This window comes from Cervus canadensis, chromosome 14 (genome assembly GCF_019320065.1).
Source record: "Cervus canadensis isolate Bull #8, Minnesota chromosome 14, ASM1932006v1, whole genome shotgun sequence".
Lineage (NCBI taxonomy): Eukaryota > Metazoa > Chordata > Mammalia > Artiodactyla > Cervidae > Cervus > Cervus canadensis.
This window is the reverse complement of record NC_057399.1, coordinates 32,132,243-32,152,409: the sequence shown is the minus strand read 5'-3', so window position 1 is coordinate 32,152,409 and position 20,167 is coordinate 32,132,243. Positions and strand designations below refer to the sequence as shown.

Below are 20,167 nucleotides of genomic sequence, written 5' to 3'. Positions count from 1 at the left end.
GTCAATGCCATTTTATAATTAAAGGTTAAGTTTCAGACCCAACACTGGGGAGATCCTTAGTGACCTCTTCTTCCTCCTTCCTGATTCCTTTCTCAATCTACACGTAAATCTTAGGTGTCTATGTTCCTACATGGCAGCCTGAGAACCCCCAACATTGATCAACCTACCACTGACCTATAATGTTATCCTTCCTCTTGGTCATAGTTTATTGGTCTAAAGGTGAATGCTGGATCTGAACCATATTAATCGGGGTTCATCTTTAGGATTTTAAAAAGAAGAACTGAAAATTCAGCACCTCTTCAGTGGCACAAGTTTTCAGAGGATTTGTCTCCATCATTTCACTGAAAATAGCTCTTATCAAGGTCACCTTTGAGCCCCTGTGGTCCTGTTGCTGCTGTTGCTGCTAAGTCGCTTCAGTCGTGTCCGACTCTGTGTGATCCCATAGACGGCAGCCCACCAGGATCCCCCGTCCCTGGGATTCTCCAGGCAAGAACACTGGAGTGGGTTGCCATGTCCTTCTCCAATTCATGAAAGTGAAAAGTGAAAGTGAAGTCGTTCAGTTGTGTCCAACTCTTTGCGACCCCATGGACCGCAGCCCACCAGGTTCCTCCATCCATGGGATTTTCCAGGCAAGAGTACTGGAGTGGGGTGCCATTGCCTTCTCCGTGTGGTCCTGTTAGGTGGTCAGTTCTCAAGCCTCATTTCTCTCCACCATACAGCAGCTTTTAGCGTGGTCGATCACTTCTTCCTTCTCTATTTTCTCCAGATGGCTTATGGGATACCCTTTTCTCTTGCTTCTCCTTTTATCTTGCTGGCTATTCCTTCTGAGCCTTCTTTGCAGGTTTGTTCCAAGCTCTCAATCTCTAACAGTTGAAGAGGTCTGGGGCTTAGTCTTCAGGCTTCTTCTACCCTCTGTCTTAGGCTACCTTTGGTTCTCTCTACCTTTACCTCCACATCCAATACTTTAGCATATAATGTTGACTGACTGCCTTCAAAATATATTCAGCATATGACCATTTCTCACCAACTCTACCACATTTTCTCTTATCTAGATTATTGAAATAGCCTCCTAAATAGGCCCCCTGCCTTCACTTTCCTCCCCTACAGTTTAATCTCCATGCCGCAGCCAGAGTGGTTCTACTCAAACATAAATCAGATCCTTTCACTTCTCAGCTCAATATTTTCCAGTGGCTTTCCATTTCAGAGTGAACACCCAGAGTTAAACATAGTGATCTTGGATCTATTAATATATGATCCGGCTATTGTTACCTTTCCTATCTTGTCTCTTAGCACTCTTCTTTCCTCCCAGTTCTACTCCAGTACATTGGCCCCTTGTCTGTCCTCGAACATTGTCAAGTGTATATTCCCCCTTAGGGGTCTTTGTATTTGCTGTTACTCCAGATATTCTTTTTACTTTCTCCCTAACTTCATGGTTTGTTCAAATATAACCAAACAGTAGAAGACTTTCCCTGACCACTTTTATGAAATAACACACCACCACTATCGCTGCAGCCACTCAGAGCTGCTAACCTCTTATGCTGATTATTGTTCTCTATAACAGTTAATACTGCCTTGTATATTATTTGTTCATATGTCTGTTCTGCGACTTTCTCCACTCCACAAGTACACGAGCTCCCTCAGGGCAGACATTTCTTTGTCACTACTATTTCCCTAGTGCCTAGAACAATGCCTGCCCAGTCAGGCTCAAAGGCAACAGCTATTGAGTGAATATATAAATTTAGCAGTCTAGATCTGACAAAGGCAGAGAAAACCAATCTGAAGAAAAGAGAGAATGAAGCTAGCTTGCTGGGAGGAGCAGAGAACAGATGAAAGGTGAGTCCTGGCTGAGCCTGAGTCACTGATTGTTCCAGGTGCTCAGGTGCATTCTGATATCCTGCAGCCCGGTGGTTCAGCTCTCCCATGTAACTTATGGTCTTTAGTGTTTAAGTGGCCTTGAGTTGAGTTTCTGTATCTACCAGATTCCTAACAAGTCCGCCACAGTCATATGCCCAGAAGGAGCTATAGGGCCAGAATCCAGATCTTGGATTTTTTAGTCCAGGCATTTCTGCAGTTCAAAGCACTTACATGATTATAGGGCCAAAGATGTAAGTGCCAAAATCCACTTGAAACAAGGACACAGAGGGTGTCAAATGTGAATGACTTTCTGCTAAACTTGCTAAATACCTGCTTTTCTCCTACAGAAAGTACAGTTGATTTCCTTATAAATGTACATTTTCAGGATCTGAAAAGTTATAAGGAAACCCATCATCTTTGAGTACTCCATTATTGATTGATACATGATGTTAAAGAATAGACTTAAACATTAATTGCATGAATGACTGGATAAATCCTCCAATGTTAGGTTGGAAGGAATGTAAGAGGCAGTTTCACCCATTCAGAGAAATATGATTGACCCAGGATAACTTGCTCAGTGACGGAACTAGAACTGGAACCCTACTATCCCAAGTCTGACCCTCTACCAGCCTCTTTCTTACTACACAAGATGCCTCATTATTCTCTCCCTTGTCCTTCCACTCCCATTCTGTTCTCTAAGGTTACATATAGCTATGTAAATTCTGTTAATAATCTCTCCATCAACAAATTGTGGCTAATGCTATTTAGTTGTCTATAAAGAGTGTGGTGACAGATTTTAAATGAAGTCAGGGTAACTGAAGACTGTAAGATGGAAGGGAAGCTCACACAAGCTGTGAATGAAATATAAATCAGTCGAGACTCAGCAATTTATGGGCTCACCCATGTGGAAGAACAATAACTTTAGAATATGTCACAAAGGCAGATTTGAGGATTAGACTTTTTAATATTTCTATTTTAGACTGAGAAATCGATTATTATCTCAGAGCTAAATTCTACTTTGCACTATCTGCCCAAGACTCTGGGAAAAGGTATAAATGACCAAATGTAGTGGAAAAACACTAAATGCTGCTTAATTCTGATAGATTTGTTGAGGTGAATGGTATAAAAATAAGGAAGAACTATATTATATTAAAAAGAATAAAAAATATTTACTGTCACACACACACACTTTTAGGTTATATGAAATCAGAGTTTCTTCAAATTTGGAAGATCCACTTTAGGATGCAGCATGGGAATGTGTCACCTCCTACTATATGTCCTCCTTTAAAAAAAGCTATTTATTTATTTGACTATGTTGGGGCTTCGTTGCTGTGTGTGGGCTTTCTTTAGTTGCAGCAAGCAGGGGCCACTCTTCATTGTGGTGCTCAGGGTCCTCATTGTGGTGGCTTTTCTTGTTGTAGAGCACAGGCTCTAGAGTGTGGGCTCAGTAGTTGTGGCACATGAGTTAAGTTGTCCTGCCACATGTGGAATCTTCCTGGATCAGGGATTGAACTCGTGTCTCCTGCATTGTCAGGCAGATTCTTAATCACCAGACCACCAAGGAAGTCCCTATATGTCTTTTCTTGAGTAACCCTGCTTATATTGAAAGCATGGGAGAGAGAACCTAATATGCCCAGTCTGGGCCATATTACACCCACTGACTAGAGAAGAGTAGGATATATGCCCTGCCAAAGGGGAAGGGTAGTTCTTCAAAGCAGAAATGGAGATATATTTACCAAAATAAGAGGAGATGTATGCTAGAAAGGGAGAAATAACAGGTGTCCACTACTGTCCCCTAGATTTGTCCCTTTGCTCTTTCCCTCATGTTACTATATTATCATAATGTGTTGAGAAAGCAGGATACAGGGCAAAGGGACCTGGATTTTAAGACTTAGATTTGACCTTCAGCTCTCTATAATCTTGGGCTAGTCATAATAGCCTTTGTTTTTTCCATCTATAAAATTAGAGGTTTTTAACATGTTGCAAAGATTTTTTCCTATTTCAAATGATAAGACTACTGTGCAGACTTGGGTGCTGTCCATGGTTCTGCCAATTTAAAGTGAAATCTTTATAACTGGACTTCAGAGGCTTTATTTTGATAAATAAGTCAGACTTGAGTGTATTCTGATTAAACACCAGGAATCTGAAGGCAGACACGCAAGTAGCCACTCAGATTGGGGTAATAGGGAGCTGTGGAAGAAATCTTAGACTGGGCATTAAGAGGATCTGGTGCAGTACTTATCTGTGTTTGTCCGGTATTCATTTACCTTTCTTCAGCTAACAACACCGCAGTTTTCCTTTGATCAGTCAATCATCCCCCATCACGCCATATGATTCAGGTAGAGTTGACCTCTCCCTTTCTTCCCCGCTCCATTGACCCACCATTGTCGCAGTGAGGGATCATAGTTCTATGCAAGATCCTGAACTGGGCTGAATTAGATGAGAGCTCCAAAAGAGCTTTAGTGGCCTGTATCAGTTAGGGAAAGCTTCACTATTTTGGAGAACAAATAGGACAGGAACAAAAGTGAAAACAAAATAAAAGAACAGGACTTGAACATAGAATACATTGGTCTCAGGTGCTGAAGAGAGGGCTATGCCAAGGGGTGGATTGCTTTATACAACCTCCCATCAAAAGGAGAGATAAGGTCACTTGCATCCTTGAGGAGGGTATCCTCCATGAAGCCATCCATTGGAAAGACGATATAAGCATCTGTTCAAGCAGATCAGCAGTACTTTGAATCAAAGACCAGTCAAGAAGCAGAGTGAAGTTCAGGAAGGGTGATCAGTGGTCACTTTGGAGTAAGAATGAAGAGTTTAATTTCTCAGCATTACCTGAGATTTTGATTGGAACAGCAGACATAAAACAAGTACTTTCCTTACTGTGAGGTAAATGCAAGGATATGTCCAAGACATTGTAGAAATATAATAGATGGACAAATTTTGTGGTATTGTGATGAGGAGACTGTTCAGAGATTAGTTCTCATTAGAGAGATAAGAGGCACAGTAATATGGGAGAAAGATTCATCACAAACATAAAGTACAGCATAAGCAAGGAGCAAGGGTAATCAAGGGACAGTCAGTGGGCATGTTCATGAGAATCAGGTGTATTTGTGGAATTATGACCTGTTCAGTGCTAACCTGGCATCTAAGCACAGGCAAGGACAGATAGGAAGTGAGCTGAAGAAGGAAGCAGGGCCAGATCATTAAAGGCCTTAGATACCATGAGAAAGAATTTGGACATTTCCCTGTAGATGAGATTGGTAAACCATGGGCTAATTCTGACCCTCAGATATTGTTTGACCTATACAACATTATTTTAAAAACTGAAATATCATTTAAAAATTAGGAGGTTTCACATGTCAAAAAATTTAGATTTCTGGTCTTTCTAGAAAAGATTAGATCTGGCAATCCTGGACTTACATGGTGATATGGTAAAAAAAAAAAAATGCAGAAACCAGTATTAGCTGTCTTCTCTGAATGGGGCAAATGTACTTCCAGTACCACTGATTCCTCAACTGGCAGCCAGCCAACCTCTCTCTGTCTTTTTATCTGCACAGTCCTTGTAGTAATGAGAGTACCTGAGATATCTATATTCAAAGTCTGAGTTGCCCCCAACATGCTATATGTATACTGTCTGATCCTCAGTTTCCTCATCTCTTAAATCCTAACTAGTTTATTTCCAGGGTCCCTTCCTGCTTCATCATTGCATGATATTGTTAATATTATAATTAAAATAGTGATAAAAATGTTCTAGCATTTTGCAGTTTTCAAAGATAAGTACAGCTCCTGTGAGATAAGTACTATATTCCTGATTGAATGGACTGAGGTCCAGAGAGACTAAGAAATAAATTCTGTGCCCTTTCTCTAACACAACACTATACTGTACTGCTGTGCTTGGATTTCCTTCTTTCTAATATTCCCTATGGTTGATGCATAATGATTAAAATAGCAAAATGCAACCAACTAGCATGTATGAGATCAAATGTATGAGGTGCAACTCCAGGCAACGGGACAGATTTCGTATGACAAACAAAAATTATATATTTAACCCTCATGTTTCTTGTAAGATGTTTTGGCATCTTGGGAAAGAAGGAACTAAAACTGAGCCCATTAAGAAGGTTTTCACTCAGTTCTTTTCAGACAATTTATTCAAGCATAACATCTTTGAAGCAATTTTGTAATCAAGTCTGAAAACAAGTTTTCAATCCTCAGATGCAAAAAAAGCCTGGGCTAGTGAGGCTGAGAGGGTGTGTCTACAGGGAATGCAAATGTCACTGGTTCCATATACACCAGAAGCTTTGGCTTTTCTTCTGTGTTCATCTAAAAAGAAAGGTAGGAGAGGCAAGGGAAAAGATAAATAAAAGAAGAGGAAGCCAGACTTCTAATGATGGAATGGCTTGCTTTCTTCATGATAACTGACAAGGTAATGAGAATACCAGACTTACGAAGTCATGTCCAGCAGCCAGATGTTTTGCTTCATACAGGTGAATTTGAAGTTGCTGGAAAGAAGAGACTGATACACAGTGGAATTACAGGAGGCTTAATGATTCACATATGAAAGAGAGGTCAGAGACAAAAGCTCATTACTCCAGTTCATTCAAGAAAATGTGTGGGGGCTTCCCTGGTGGCTCAGTGGTAAAGAATCTGCCTGGCCAGTGCAGGAAATGTGGGTTCGATCCCTAATGCAGGAAGATCCCACATGCTGTGGAGCAACTAAGCCTGCGCAACAGAGCCACTGAGCTTGTGCTCTCGAGGCCACGTGCCGCAGATGCTGAAGCCCGCACACCCTGAGCTGGTGCTGTGCAACAGAAGTTACTGCAATGGGAGGCCACCACTAGAGAGGAGCCCTTGCTTGCCACAACCGGAGAAAAGCCCACGCAGTAACAAAGACCCAGCACAGCCAAAAATAAATAAATAAATAAATAGCTAAAAAAAAAAAAAAAAGAAAATGTGTGAACTGGAAGATAATTAAGATAATGATGCTAACTCAGAAAGGTGAGGGGAAACTTACCATGTGGTTATGTGTCACTTCTGTTGGGGAAACAGAAAGGCGTTGCTTAGGTGTCTTTATTTTTGTGTATGTGAAGCAGAGTTGTTACGATCCTCTTGTGAATTAACATTTAAGTGGTATACATTATTTTGCAGAAGAGCTTTTTTTTTTGCATGTTTGAGATTCTGATTGGTGGACAGGCATCCCAAGGTGAATTTTAAAAGATTATATTTCAAACAGTCAGCTCCTGTCCCTTTCTCCTGGTTATCTCTCCAGAGATTAACCACCAGATCAAGAGATTTCTCTTCCTTCCACCATGGTCTTAACCCTGAATTTTTTCCAGGATTAATCCTCTGTGGTGGATCACCAGTTCCTTACCTAGCTGTAGGGAGTTAGGTCACCTTGATTTTGCTGTGGATAGAACCTCTCTACAGCCAAACAAGAGACAGGGATATACAAAGTAGAATTGAACATGTCAACCTGAGATGGATCAACATAATTTGAATTTCTCTGAACCACCTCTTTGAATCTAGGCCAGCTAAACTATTTCTTTTTGCAGGGAAAAAAGGATCTTTCTGACTGAATTCCTAGGGCAACCCAGAGTTTAGGTCAAATCTGCTTTCTTTGCAGTCATTTAACATTTAAGCCTATTATTCCTTTTCCTGGACCTCACACTCACTTTTCTTGAACTGGCCTCTAGAAACATGTTTCACAAGTGTATTCTCTAACAGCGCCCTCTTGATTATTTAATCCCATCGTGCCCTCCTTTGTAACCCTGGTATTTCCTCTTCTGTCATTGTTCCCTCCCATTTTAGTCTCCTTAATTGGGTTACTCTTCATTTCTTTTATCTTTCTTTTTGACCTTAAGAATGCTGCATCTTCATTATTTATTTTTTGATAGTCAACTTCTAACTCATCATGAATGAGAATTTCATTTTAAGAGATGAGACTTCTGGTCAAATTGGAAAAGTAAATTAGATTTGCACACATACCCCCTGCTCCAGAATGCAGACACAATGGATAAAATATGAAAAAAAAAAAAAAAATTAAGTTGACCTTCTGTGATTGCAGTTCTCATAGGTAAAACCTGTTGAATTTTAGAAATTTCATATTGTTCACCTTAAAATAGAAGTGAACTAAAAGCATAAGATTAAATGTCTCAGTATATCAGAAATGAACAAACTATGAGTGGTGGGTGGGGCTGGAGTTACAGGACTGCTGGCCATTGGGTCTGGAAGCAGGCAGTAGCAGTTAGGAATATGGCTCTTTTGGGTAACAGAGCCTTGAAAATGTGTCAGGAGAGTTGGAGGACTGGACGTAGGATTGTTACCTGAAGCCAGGTACTGGAGTAGGACTCATGTCTCCTGAAAGAAATTTAAGGGAGAAAAAACTGCTACCAGCTAATTCTTGGAGCCTGTACATTGCATCACATGCATGATTCGGAAGGAAGGAGACTTCAGGTTCAATGGTTTGACCAGCAACCGAACCAAGTGGCCTGCTGACTCAGTGGCTTTATTGGTAGTAACCCAATTATCACCCCAGGGTATTTCTGAACTGTCCTTAAGAGTTTGTGTTCTGGATTGAGGTCTGGAGCACTAGGTAGAGGCAGCTTCAGAACTCCTAGAATGGGAAATCCCAGCACCAAGTATGGGGTTGTATTCAGTGCTTAAAATGTGCATTAGGATGAAGATCTTTCATTGTCAATAAGTAAAATTTTTAACAGAATGAGAAAAACTGTCTTCTGGAGAGCTGGAGGTAGAGTTGGAATTAAACCTCAAGGCATGCTGGAGGTCTGTATGGAAGAAAGACTGACTTATTGCTGGGTAGAAGATAATACAGGGTTTCCAAAGAAGGTTTCTTTACATCCATGTATTCATCCATTGATCCCCCTTAGCAAGTATTCACTGAATATGCACAATGCTCTGTAATCAAATGCTTTTGTTACTTGCTGATTTCTTTACATGAGATGCTGTCCTCCAGTTCTCTCTAAAGCTTCTATTTTACATCCCAGCTCAGACACTATCTTTTCAGAAAAGCTTTTTTCCAATCCTATAGACAATTTTAGATGCCTCTTTTCCTACATATGCCCATAAGATAAATTGTCATACTGTGGTGTAAACACTTGTTTGCAGTGTGATTCTCAGGAGCTGTCTCTGCTGCCTCGGGTATCAGTGCAGTATGTGGCCCACAGCAGATACTCATAAATATTTGTGGCATGTGAGTGAATAAATGACTATCAACATGAAATGTCAGAATGAGGCACTGGTGTTGGGTGCTCCCAAATTTGAGGCTTCCTTTCAGTTGCTGTTTAGGTAGAACTTACCTGAATGCCAGAACAGATTTCTTCAGCAGCAGGTGGAAGCAGGGATTCCTGCACAGAAGGCAGCTGAAATCAGTGCTTTCAACACAGATGGGTTCTGAAAAACAAGCCCAACAGGTTTGTGTCAATTAGGGGTAAGTAGTTCTTTTTAGGGATCTGGAAAGGAAGGCCCAGCTAAATAAGCTTCTGACTTCATGGTTCCACCTCTATGCAAATTACTTCTCAGCATCCAAATGAGTTGGCAAAAAAATGGAATCTATATTTTATCATGGCATCCCCTTCCAGGAATTTTAGTAGGTGGCTATAAATCTCTGTACATGTTAACTGAGGAACGTTTCCTGGGAAAGCTTATTTTAGATTAAGACAATGAGAATCAAAGCAACATTTATATAGCTCTCTAGCTGAATAATTTTCTGGGTATGTTAATTGAGTAAAATAATTATTCCTTGCAAATACAGGTTATAAACACCTGAGAAACAAGCTTTTGTGGACCAACCTGGAACTCTTAACTCCAATTGCTTACACTGTGTTAGAAAACAGTCTGGGTTTCAAACAACAAATTTATAGATTTTTGGCACACAAAATTTGTGTTTACCTCTCAACAACTGACAATGGCGCTCTGTTGCCACTGTATGTCTAAACCTTAAACCTGGTGTTCAAAGCCTTCTTACTTTTCCAGACTTATGTCCCTTGATTCCTCTAAATAACCCTGTGTTACAGCCAAACCAAACTGTGTGCTAACTAACTTAACAGTGCTTCCAACAGCTATGCATTTGCTCAAGCTGTTCCCGACTCTTGCATGTTAAAAGCCTACCTTACCTTTGAGAATCAACTGTACCCTTTTCTCATCTCTCTCAATTAAGTATAATCATTTCCTCTTGTAAATACCAAAGGTACTTTATTCCTATACTTAAAAAAAAAAAAAAAAAGAGTGCCATTTATGGAGCAAATCCTATATACTGACCTTTGCACTAAGCACTTTACAAACTGTTTAATGTAATCCTCAGAACAGTTACATGGGGATGGGCATTAATTTTACATGTGCCTCTTCCATGGTGCTCACTCTGTCTACTGTCTGAATGCAGGGAGGGACAAGGTCCTAGAGCAGGGGTCAATGGATTACAGCCCCACTGCCTGGTTTTGTAAATCCAGTTCTATGGAACACAGCCATGCTTCTATATGTACATATTGCCTCTGGGCTGCTTTTGTGCTGCAGTGACAGAGTTGAATAGTTGTGACAGAGACCATATGGCCCACGAAGCCTAAAATGTTTTCTATATGGCTCTTTACAGAAAAAGTTTGCCAACTACTGGACTCAGAGATGGTAAAGGCACATGGCAGAAGGATCCTAAGCCCCTGGATAACACATGGAGCAGATCTCTTCATTCCCCTGCCTCACCAACCTGCATTGAACTGTGATGGAAGTAAGAAACATTTTTATTCCATTAGTGTGTCAAAATTTCTGGGTTCTTTGACCTAGTAGTTAGCCTAGCCTCACTAACACAAGAGTGATGTAAATAAAGCTATCTATCTCGGATTCTTCTTTCCGTGATTGAGGAATATGTGAAGGCTGTGGTTGATTTCTCCTGTTGACTTCTGATGCCTTTTAAAACTTACAAATGAATATAAGAAAATTTCTAGGACCTCAAATTAGGAATATTCTTTACTAAATAACTTCCATGAAAGCCATGGCAACTGAGTTGCTAGTGATTTAATTGGGTAAATAAGCACCATAGAGGAATATGGCCCGAGGTTCCAGTGAGGCTGCCTGCAGACCATGCGGAGGGGCAGGCTGGCTCTCCACACCCATCCTGAGTGTGTCTTTCAGAGGCAAACTACAAACCTGGAAAATGGCTGCACGGGGAGAAGCCTGACTGTGAAGTCAATGCAGGGAATTTTTAAAACTTTCTTGCTACCATGAGCTCATCTAATTCTAATAATGTTCAGTAACAGGTGGGCTGATATGTGTTTCCCCCTTCAGTTCAGTCGCTCAGTCATGTCCGACTCTTTGAGACCCCATGGACTGCAGCACGCCAGGCCTCCCTGTCCATCACCAACTCCCGGAGCGTTCTCAAACTCGTGTCCATTGAGTCGGTGATGCCATCCAACCATCTCATCCTCTGTCGTCCCCTTCTCCTCCTGCCTTCAATCTTTCCCAGTGTCAGGGTCTTTTCAAATGAGTCAGTTTTTCTCATTAGGTGGCCAAAGTATTGAAGTTTCAGCTTTGGCATCAGTCCTTCCAATGGATATTCAGGACTGATTTCCCCCATTATTGTACTCAAATGGTTCACAGGCCAGTTTGATTGGAATAAGATAAAGATATCGTTTATTTTGCATTGCTATATTAACAATATTATATTATCAAATCCACTTAAATGGAAAATTTAAGTATATTCATAGCCTGTTAAGACCAATTTCTACTTAATAGGAGATGAGTGCTGTTTATTATAAAAATCCTGTAAGAAAAATCACAGTTTGTTCTCAAATAGATTGGAAATTAAATGTTACATTATATCTGGTTTGGGAAATCATAAAATACAGATTGACATTTCAAAAAAAATAAACACCATAGGAAAAAGGATCCAAACAATTTCTGAGTCTTTGTACTTAGCTGGTGTTTGGGGTAGGGTAAGGTCAAACAGAAAACCTGTAACACTCTTCCACATGCCAGAGTTAGAGGAACTGAAACTAAAAAGCAAATATTTATTTGATTATAGTATCTCTCTTGGAAGAGCAGTTTGTGACATCTTTTTTATTCCTTCAATGAAAAATGCTAAGGAAAGGAACCCAAAATGAGATAAAGATGAACTTTCCTATGATCTCTGGCATATTAAAAGTGACTACAATTCCTATTGGTAGTTTGAATTAAGGGCCACTATCAGTTTATCACTGGTCTGTATTTTCTTTGTAACAAGAGTAGCCTTGTCAGTAACCTACACATTCTCCAGCAGTGGCCATTTGGGTTTCTTGCCCATTGCCTGCCTCAGGATCAGGGAATCAAGATGTTTATCCTCCTGTGGTTGTTGTTTCTTTGCTTTAACAGAACATAGTGATCTTGGAACAATAAAGCTAGTTATAGATTAACTGATCCTAACTTCTCATTTCTGTGGACCCATCAAAGTTCAAGTTGGATAACTATTGCTAAGATTATTCATAAGGGCCCTCCCCAAATATTTTCCATATAAGATACAAGCATAGGTGTATACTGAAAATAGTGCATCTTTCCTGCTACTCTCCCATTCATCTACACTGGGGATTGCAAATTGGTATCCACAGCCCACATTCCTCCTGCACACATGTTCTCTTTGCTCTGCATAAGGTTTCATAATCAGGATGATTGCACACAAAAGTCAAGGTTTGAACTTCTTTTAAAAATTAGGACATCGTAAAATACTGGATCTGCATTTCAATATATCAACAGTAATTTAGAGCTAGAATTATATGCACCTTTCAGCTGGATGTGATCCCCAGCACTGCCTCTTGTCTTGGTCATGACCTGCCTCACCCTCACTGCCTGGCCAGTTCCTGTCACCATTGGAGTTCCTCGCTCCCACTCCAGGGTTTCTTGCTGTCTCCCCTGCTTATCTCAGTTGTTTTAAATAGAAAGACGACTGGATTTGGAGTCAGATAACCTTGCTAAGCATTTTAGATCTACCATTATGTGGCTCTGAACAAGTCACTTAATATCTCCAGTCTCCTTGCTTATAAAAATGCCTGAAGCAAAAGATAGAATGTTCAGAAGATTAGCTAAGGTAATGCATGAAAAAACAGTCTTAGTTTCAGGCACTCACTTTTTCCTGCAGAACCATTGCATCGGTCTTTACCTTGGTAACCTTGCATCCAAGCTCTTCATTTCTCCATTCCATGTTTTTGTTTTCCTTTTCTGGCCACACATATTCATGTGGGATCTTAGTTCCCTGGCTAGGGATCAAACCCATGTCTCCTCCAGTGGAAGCAAAGATTCTTAACCACTAGACCAGCAGGGAAGTCCTATGAGCTTAACCTTAAGAGCTTTTTTTGGGAAAGCCATGGACAGTTTAAGCAGGGGGCAGGTACAAAACATGATCAGATTGCTTTATGATATGGTAACTCTTTTTGTAGGGTAGAAATCAAATGGGAAGAATATCAGGTTAATCTATGGAATTGCGACTTCCATAATATTGGTCCTATAAGATGACAAATTAATATGATTCCAGCTGATAAAGTGGATGCACAGTAAACCAGTTAGGAGGCTAGTAACAGATGATAGTGGTTTGGAATAGGATGGATTATTGGAAATGAGAAATGGACGGATCTGATAGATATAGAAGGAAAAATCAGTAAGCCTTAGTGATGGTCACTGTAGGGTATCAAGGACAACTCACAGACCTATGTGCCTTAATGGGAAGTGGTGCCATCCATGAGTAGGCTGCACTGGCAGATGACCAGGTTAGGTAAGCAGGGATAATTCCACTCTGAGTTCAAAGTGCCTTTGCAACAACCACGAGGAGCTGGACTTTGAAAGTGTCTCTACAGAAATACCTTGCTTTGGCTTTAGCTGGATTCCTAGGGGGATGAATGACCCTAGGCTATGTTAAATTACCAGCCAGAGCTTCCATATCATGAATGTTTTATAAATTAAGGCCCCAAAACTGTGTGATGTAGGCTCAGAGTTTTAATTTTCACAGGTAATTATTTTTGCCCCTCTCAAAACCCCAGGCAGATGATATACTTTTGCAGGGAGTTCAGCTCCATTCTTAGCCTCCTTTGGGCCTGAACTCATTCTTTTTTTTTTTCCTGTAGGTGTTAGAAATTCAGCTCCCTTACCCCAGGGGTCTGTAACTCCATCTGAAATTCTTGTGGCCTCCTCCTGGTATCAGCTCATATTGTTCCTCTGACTTGATTTCATGCCATTTTTGGCACCTGAAAATTCCTTTTTCTCTGATCAAACTTGGTTATGTGGAAATGTTTTTGTTACTGTAGTATTTCTATGTGGCAGGGGCCTATTTGGGTCAGTTCAGTAGGTGGAGTGGTTAGACGTGATCTAGGTAGTTTTCTATACATTTTATTAGAATTATTTTATATTGAAGCATGATATGCTATTCTGCCATTTGCCATAAGTATACATCTCTTGTCACCAGAGAGGAAAATCCTGCAGACTGGTTGCTGTCTAACACTGGGCTTCAAGTTCATAGAATATGAAAATGAGGGCATGACCTAGGTCCTGAGCTTGAAATCCAGTGCTGAAAGGCAGCTAGTTTGCAGGAGCCCAAGAAGGGTATATCTGATCCTTTACATAGTGTATGCTATCAGAAATTGCTGAATAAATGTCTGTATAATTGAATGAGAAGGGAAATAATTTTAATTGAAAAGATGGGAATTCCTGGCATAGCCTTCGTGGTGGAATATAAATCCTGGGATTAGGACAGAGATATATAATCAGGAGTTTTTCCAAGGCCAAGAATGATTTCTAGTCTCAATATAGCATCTATCTTATGGTTCCATGTACTCTCATCTATTCATAAAAATGTAGATGACAACAGTGCTATCTTGAATTCTTAGATTACATTTTTATGGATGGTTCACTTAAATTCAAATATCATATACTAGGTATTTACTATGTACAAAGGTTTGTTTGTTTGTCTTTCTAGGTTCTATGAGTTATAAAGTGATGATTAAGACCCAGGCTCTTCCCTCAGCTACTTTATAGCTTAATGATAGGGGGTGGGGACAAAGGCATACCATTAACTAAAATAAAAATAATTACACCTTACCAAATGCTTTCAGTGTACCAAGCATTGCAGTAAGAATTTTTCATGGATTAGCTCATTTAGCACCATGAAACAGGCTGTTACTATCTTTGTTTTGTCAGTGAGGGAACTGAAGCACAGATAGGTTAAGAAATGTATACAAGGTGACATAGCAAGAGAGAGAATGAGCCAGGATTGAAACCCAGTCATTCTGATTTCAAACGTCAAGAGTTCAAATAGTCTGCTGTAGGGCCGCCCAACTAATCTATGATAGATGTTCTTACTTTAACAGATGTTGAAACGTAGGCTAAGAACACAAAGGAAGCGTTCAAGAAAAGCTTTATAAGTCTGTTTTTCCATGGTATTGAAGAAGAATGAGTGGTATTTTGACAGATAGTGATGGACAAAGAGGTGTATAGGGTTAGGAAATTGTCTGAGCAAAGGCAGAGGATGGAAGGCAGCACCTTGGCATGTTTGGGAAACAGCAAACAAACGTTTCAGATGTCCAAGTATGGGCTGTTTGTGGGAGATACAGCAGGAAAGGAGCATTAGATGGGACCTGAATTTCAGATAAAAGACCTCAGAGCAGGAAGTAGGGAAGGGTGTGCGGCATTCCTCCCAGTGTTGCTCATGGATGTCGGTAAAGTCCGTGAGCAGCTGAAGCTTCTAAAACTGACTTTGGTCTCCTTTCATTCAAGAGCAGAAGTGGAGAAAAAAAAAACTGGATGACTCCAGAGGTTTTTAAATCTGCTCTGAGGTTCAAAGGCATGACATATCCACACTACTATATATAAAATAGATAACTAATAAGGATTGACTGTCTACCATAGGGAGCTCTACTCAAATAAGCTGTAATGACCTATAAGGGAATAGAATCTAAAAAAGAGTGGATATATCTATATGTATAACTGATTCATTTTTTGTTATATAGCAGAAACTAACCCAACATTGTAAATCAACTATATTCCAGTAAAAAAAAATTTAAAGGATTTTTTAATCTGGGGGCTCTGGACTCATGAATAGACTTCAGGGGGCCTGGCGCCTCAGGAAATTGGGGACAAAGTTTTATGTTGCATGAATATATATACTGTATTTCTAGGGAGGTGGACCAAGTGATGCATCACTTCCTCTAAGCATTCATGGTCAAATGAATATTGCAAACCACTGGTCTAAGGAGAGAAAGTCAACAGTGATCTCAGTGGGGCCTTTCTTGGAGTTAGGAACTAGAACCAGTATCCTATGGTGTATCCTGAAACTTTGAGATTCTGCATAAGTCAAAATTGAGAGTTTGAATTCCCCACTGATAAGCAGAACTTTCCACAGAAATATCATTGCCATGCAGCAGCAGAGGCCTGCCTTGTGTCAGCCTCTGCATCAGGATTGCAGGTTACCTTGGCTAGCAGTCCTAACCAGGGAGGTTTTAGGTAAGGCAATCTTCTCTGTAAAAGTATCAGTAGGAACTGGGTCATTTTTGAGCTTCTGTCCCTGAATGTTTACAAGAGTAATAGGAAGCTGTAACTTCCAGGCAGATGACAGTTGTCTGCAAGGATTTCTACCATTACTCATTTAACCCAACCCACCAGAGTCACTCAGTAGTAAGACAGGCTTGACAGTGAGGCAACTTGTGGGCCAGGCCTAAGAGAAAACCCTTAATTTCCTCCTATTTGTCAAGTTGTTGGTAACCTTGCCCAGCAAGCCCTGACATCAACTGATGCCAGCTGAGGTGACTGAGGGTGGGAAGTCAGAAATGCCAGTGATAAAAACAAAGTATCCAGGTAAATCCTTCACTTTGCAGAAATAGTTGTGGTGGAGGCTGGTTTGGTCATTAATGGTGTGTTTTGCATGATGATACTCCTTGATAGAGAAACAAGAGTCCTGTGTGTATTAGTGATTAGGGCAGTCTGCGGATGATAGAAAACTGAAGACAACAGTGACTTAAACATGATAGAAACTGATATCTCTCATGTGAACCAAATCTAGAGTTGGACAATCTGGGACTGGTTGGCAGCTCCCATGATCAGCAGGGAACTGGGCTCCCTCTAGCTTGTTCCTCAAACCTAGGGAGCTAGTGGCTCCTCAACCTTCCAGCCTGGAGGAAGGAGAAAGAGGGGAAGAAAGGAGCCCCCTTCTTTTAAGGATACTTGATATTTGGCCTGTGTGTTCAGTCCGACTCTTTGTGACCCATGGAGTGTAGTCCACCAGGCTCCTCTGTCCATGGGATTTTCCAGGCAAGGATACTGGAGTGGGTTACCATTTCCTCTTCCAGGGGAACTTCCCCACCCAGGGATCTAACCCACATCTCCATGTCTCCTGCATTGCAGGTGATTCTTTACCACTTCTATCTACATCCCATTGTTCAGAACAAAAGGGCCAAAACTAATGTTGAAGATGGTTGGAAGGTAGTCTTCAATATGGGCATATCCAACTGACCAGTGAACCATTGGGTGGCCTAGTCCATATATACATATATGAACAATTAGATATCTCTGCATAGTGTCCTCAGAAAAGAGGGAATGTTTTGATGCTATTTTGATAACTCTAGAGATCTTAGTGAGCCTGGAGACTCCTCTATTTAGGTAATTTAGTTAGTTTTCCTCCTCCCAGGAACGGCGCCTTTAAATAGACAACATCTTTTATTTTTGTCAGCAGAAGTGTGAGAAGCGAGATCTCTTCATTCACTTATTCACTCACTCACTCACTCATTCATTCATGTATCAGTACTGTCATGGCAGAGATGATCAGCTCCTCACCACATTTATGTTTCCTATCCAAAGTATAGAGCTATTCCTGGGAAGAAGTTGTCCAGCCTGGGGTAGAGTTCTAAGCCTCTAGCCTGGAGGTGGGCCCATATGAGCTGCTTTTTCTGATAGAATGTGAACATAGGAGACACATTTCTTCTGGGAAAGAAGAAAGAAAGTGAAGTCACTCAGTCGTGTCTGACTCTTTGCATCCCCATGAACTGTAGCCTACCACACTCCTCAATCCGTGGGATTTTCCAGGCAAGAGTACTGGAATGGGTTGCCATTTCCCTCTCCAGGGGATCTTCCTGACCCAGGGATCAAACCCAGGTCTCCTGCATTGTAGGCTTTACCACCTGAGCCACCAGGGAAGTCCTTCTGGGAGGAGGTGGTTAAAAAGCAAGCATGCTTTCTCCATCTCCTGTTTTCCTATCTGCCTCTGGAAGCAAGGAACCCTGAGGTGTAGCAGATGGCAGAGCCCCAGACCAAAGCAGCCTGGGCTCTAGAATCGCCCCAGGAAAACTGTTCACCTTATTTACATTGGACTGTCACATGAACAAGAAATAAGCTTCTGTCATCTTAAGCTTCTGATATGAGGGTGTTTAGTTAGTAACCTGCTCTGATACCACACTAGGGTGAGGGCTCAAGTCTCACATCAGATAAAACTAGATCCAGATGTCACAGGCAGTACTTAGTAGCTGTGAGATTTCAATTAATCTCTAGTAATCTCTCATATTTGTAAAAATGTGGCTTAATAAAAGTATATACTACATACAGTCAGAGGTATTAATTTGTGTCAAATAACTAATGGGTGGTGTCAAAGGAAGGTAGAGCCTGTTATACCGAATAAAGTAAGTCAGAAAGAGAAAAATAAGTATCATATATTAATGCATATATATAGAGAGAGGATGTAGAAAAATGGTATTGATTAATCTATTTGCAGGGAAGGAATGGAGACTCAGATATAGAGAATGGACTTGTGGACCCTGTAGAGGAAGGAGAGAGCGGGGCAAATGGAGAAAGTAGCATTGACATATATACTCTACCAAGTGTAAAACAGATAGCTGATGAGAAGCTTCTGCATAATGCAGGGAGCCTAGCCAGGCACTCTCTGATGACCTAGGGGCATGGGATGGGAGAAGGGAGGGAGGCTCAAGAAGGAGCCTCTTGTATATATGCATATATGTAAATATACATATATATATATATAATTATGGCTTATTTGTGTTGTACAACAGAAACCAACACAACATTGTAAAGCAGTTTTCCTCCAATTAAAAAATAAATTTAAAAAAGAAGGAAGGGCTTCCCTGGTGGCTCAGTGGTGAAGAATCCGCCTGCCAATGCAGGAGACATAGGTTTGATCCCTGGTCTGGGAGGATCCCATGTGCCTTGGGGCAGCTGAGCCCACGCATCACAACTGTTGAGCCTGTGCTCTAGAGCTCCGGAGCCGCAGCTGCTGAGCCCACAGGCCACAGCTACTGAAGCCTGCGAACCTACAGCTTGTGCCTCACAGCAAGAGAAGCCACAGCAGCGGGGAGCCTGTGTACCACAACTAGCGAGTAGCCCCCTCTCGTCTCTACTAGAGAAAAGCCCACAAGCAGCAACAATCCAGCACAGCCAAAAATAAATAAGTAAATAAAATTATTTTTAAAAATTTAAAAAAGGGAGATAAAGGTGGTGTAGTAGTTTCTTAGGACTGCGGTAGCAAAGTACCACCAACTGGGTGAGTTAAAACCAGAAAACTTTATCCTCTACCCATCCTGGGGCCCAGAATCCTGAAATGAAGGTGTCAGCAGGGCCAGGCCCACTCTCAGGACTCTAGGAGCGGATCCCTGCTTGCCTCTTCCAGCTGATGGTGGCTCCAGGCTTCCTTGGCTGTGGCAGCACAGCTCCAATCTTTACCTCTGTCTTCACACGGCTTTTGCCTCTGGCTCTTTGTGTGTCCTTTCTGTCTCTTACAAGGAATGTTCATTATTGGATTTATGGCTCACACTAAGCCAGGGTGATTTAATCTCAGGATCCTAAACTTAATGTACCTGCAAAAGCCCTTATGCCAAAGAAGGTCACATTTTGAGGTTCACATGTGGACCCATCCTTTGGAGTCTACCACTGAACTCATTGCAGGTGGGTATCCCAGTGAGAATGTCTCCTGATTGAGCTCTTTCTCAGTGGGCCCCTGATCTGCACTCCAACCTTCGCGAAGTGTTTCCACATAACCACATTTCCTTGAGATAGTAGGTAATGTGAAAAAGAGGGCTGCAGACAAATGAGTTTGGGAAACTCTGAGTTAAAGCTAGGCAGGAATTTTTACGGCAGGATTTCTGACTCTTTAATGTGCTAGTATTCATTGTAAATCTTCATGAAAGGAAAACATATGGAGTGCTCCTCAAACTCCTTTAATTTGGAAATCCTTTGAAAAAATGTAGTGGAGAACAATGGAGCTCTTCACAGGGTGAGGCTGCCTGGAATATACTGGAACTGATGTTCTTCTCTTTCTCTTCCTTTTCTCTTGGGAAGGGGAGAACTCCATTCA

The 20,167-nt window shown here is 41.1% G+C and overlaps 1 long non-coding RNA gene across 1 annotated transcript in view; it reads left to right on the top strand.

Moving 5' to 3' along the window:
* The window catches only part of LOC122453246, a 68,005-nt gene that overhangs the window by 18,439 nt on the left and 29,399 nt on the right, over positions 1-20,167 (top strand). The window contains exon 2 of the long non-coding RNA XR_006272986.1: positions 10,457-10,588. This is a non-coding gene — a long non-coding RNA (uncharacterized LOC122453246). The remainder of the gene's footprint in view (positions 1-10,456; positions 10,589-20,167) is intronic.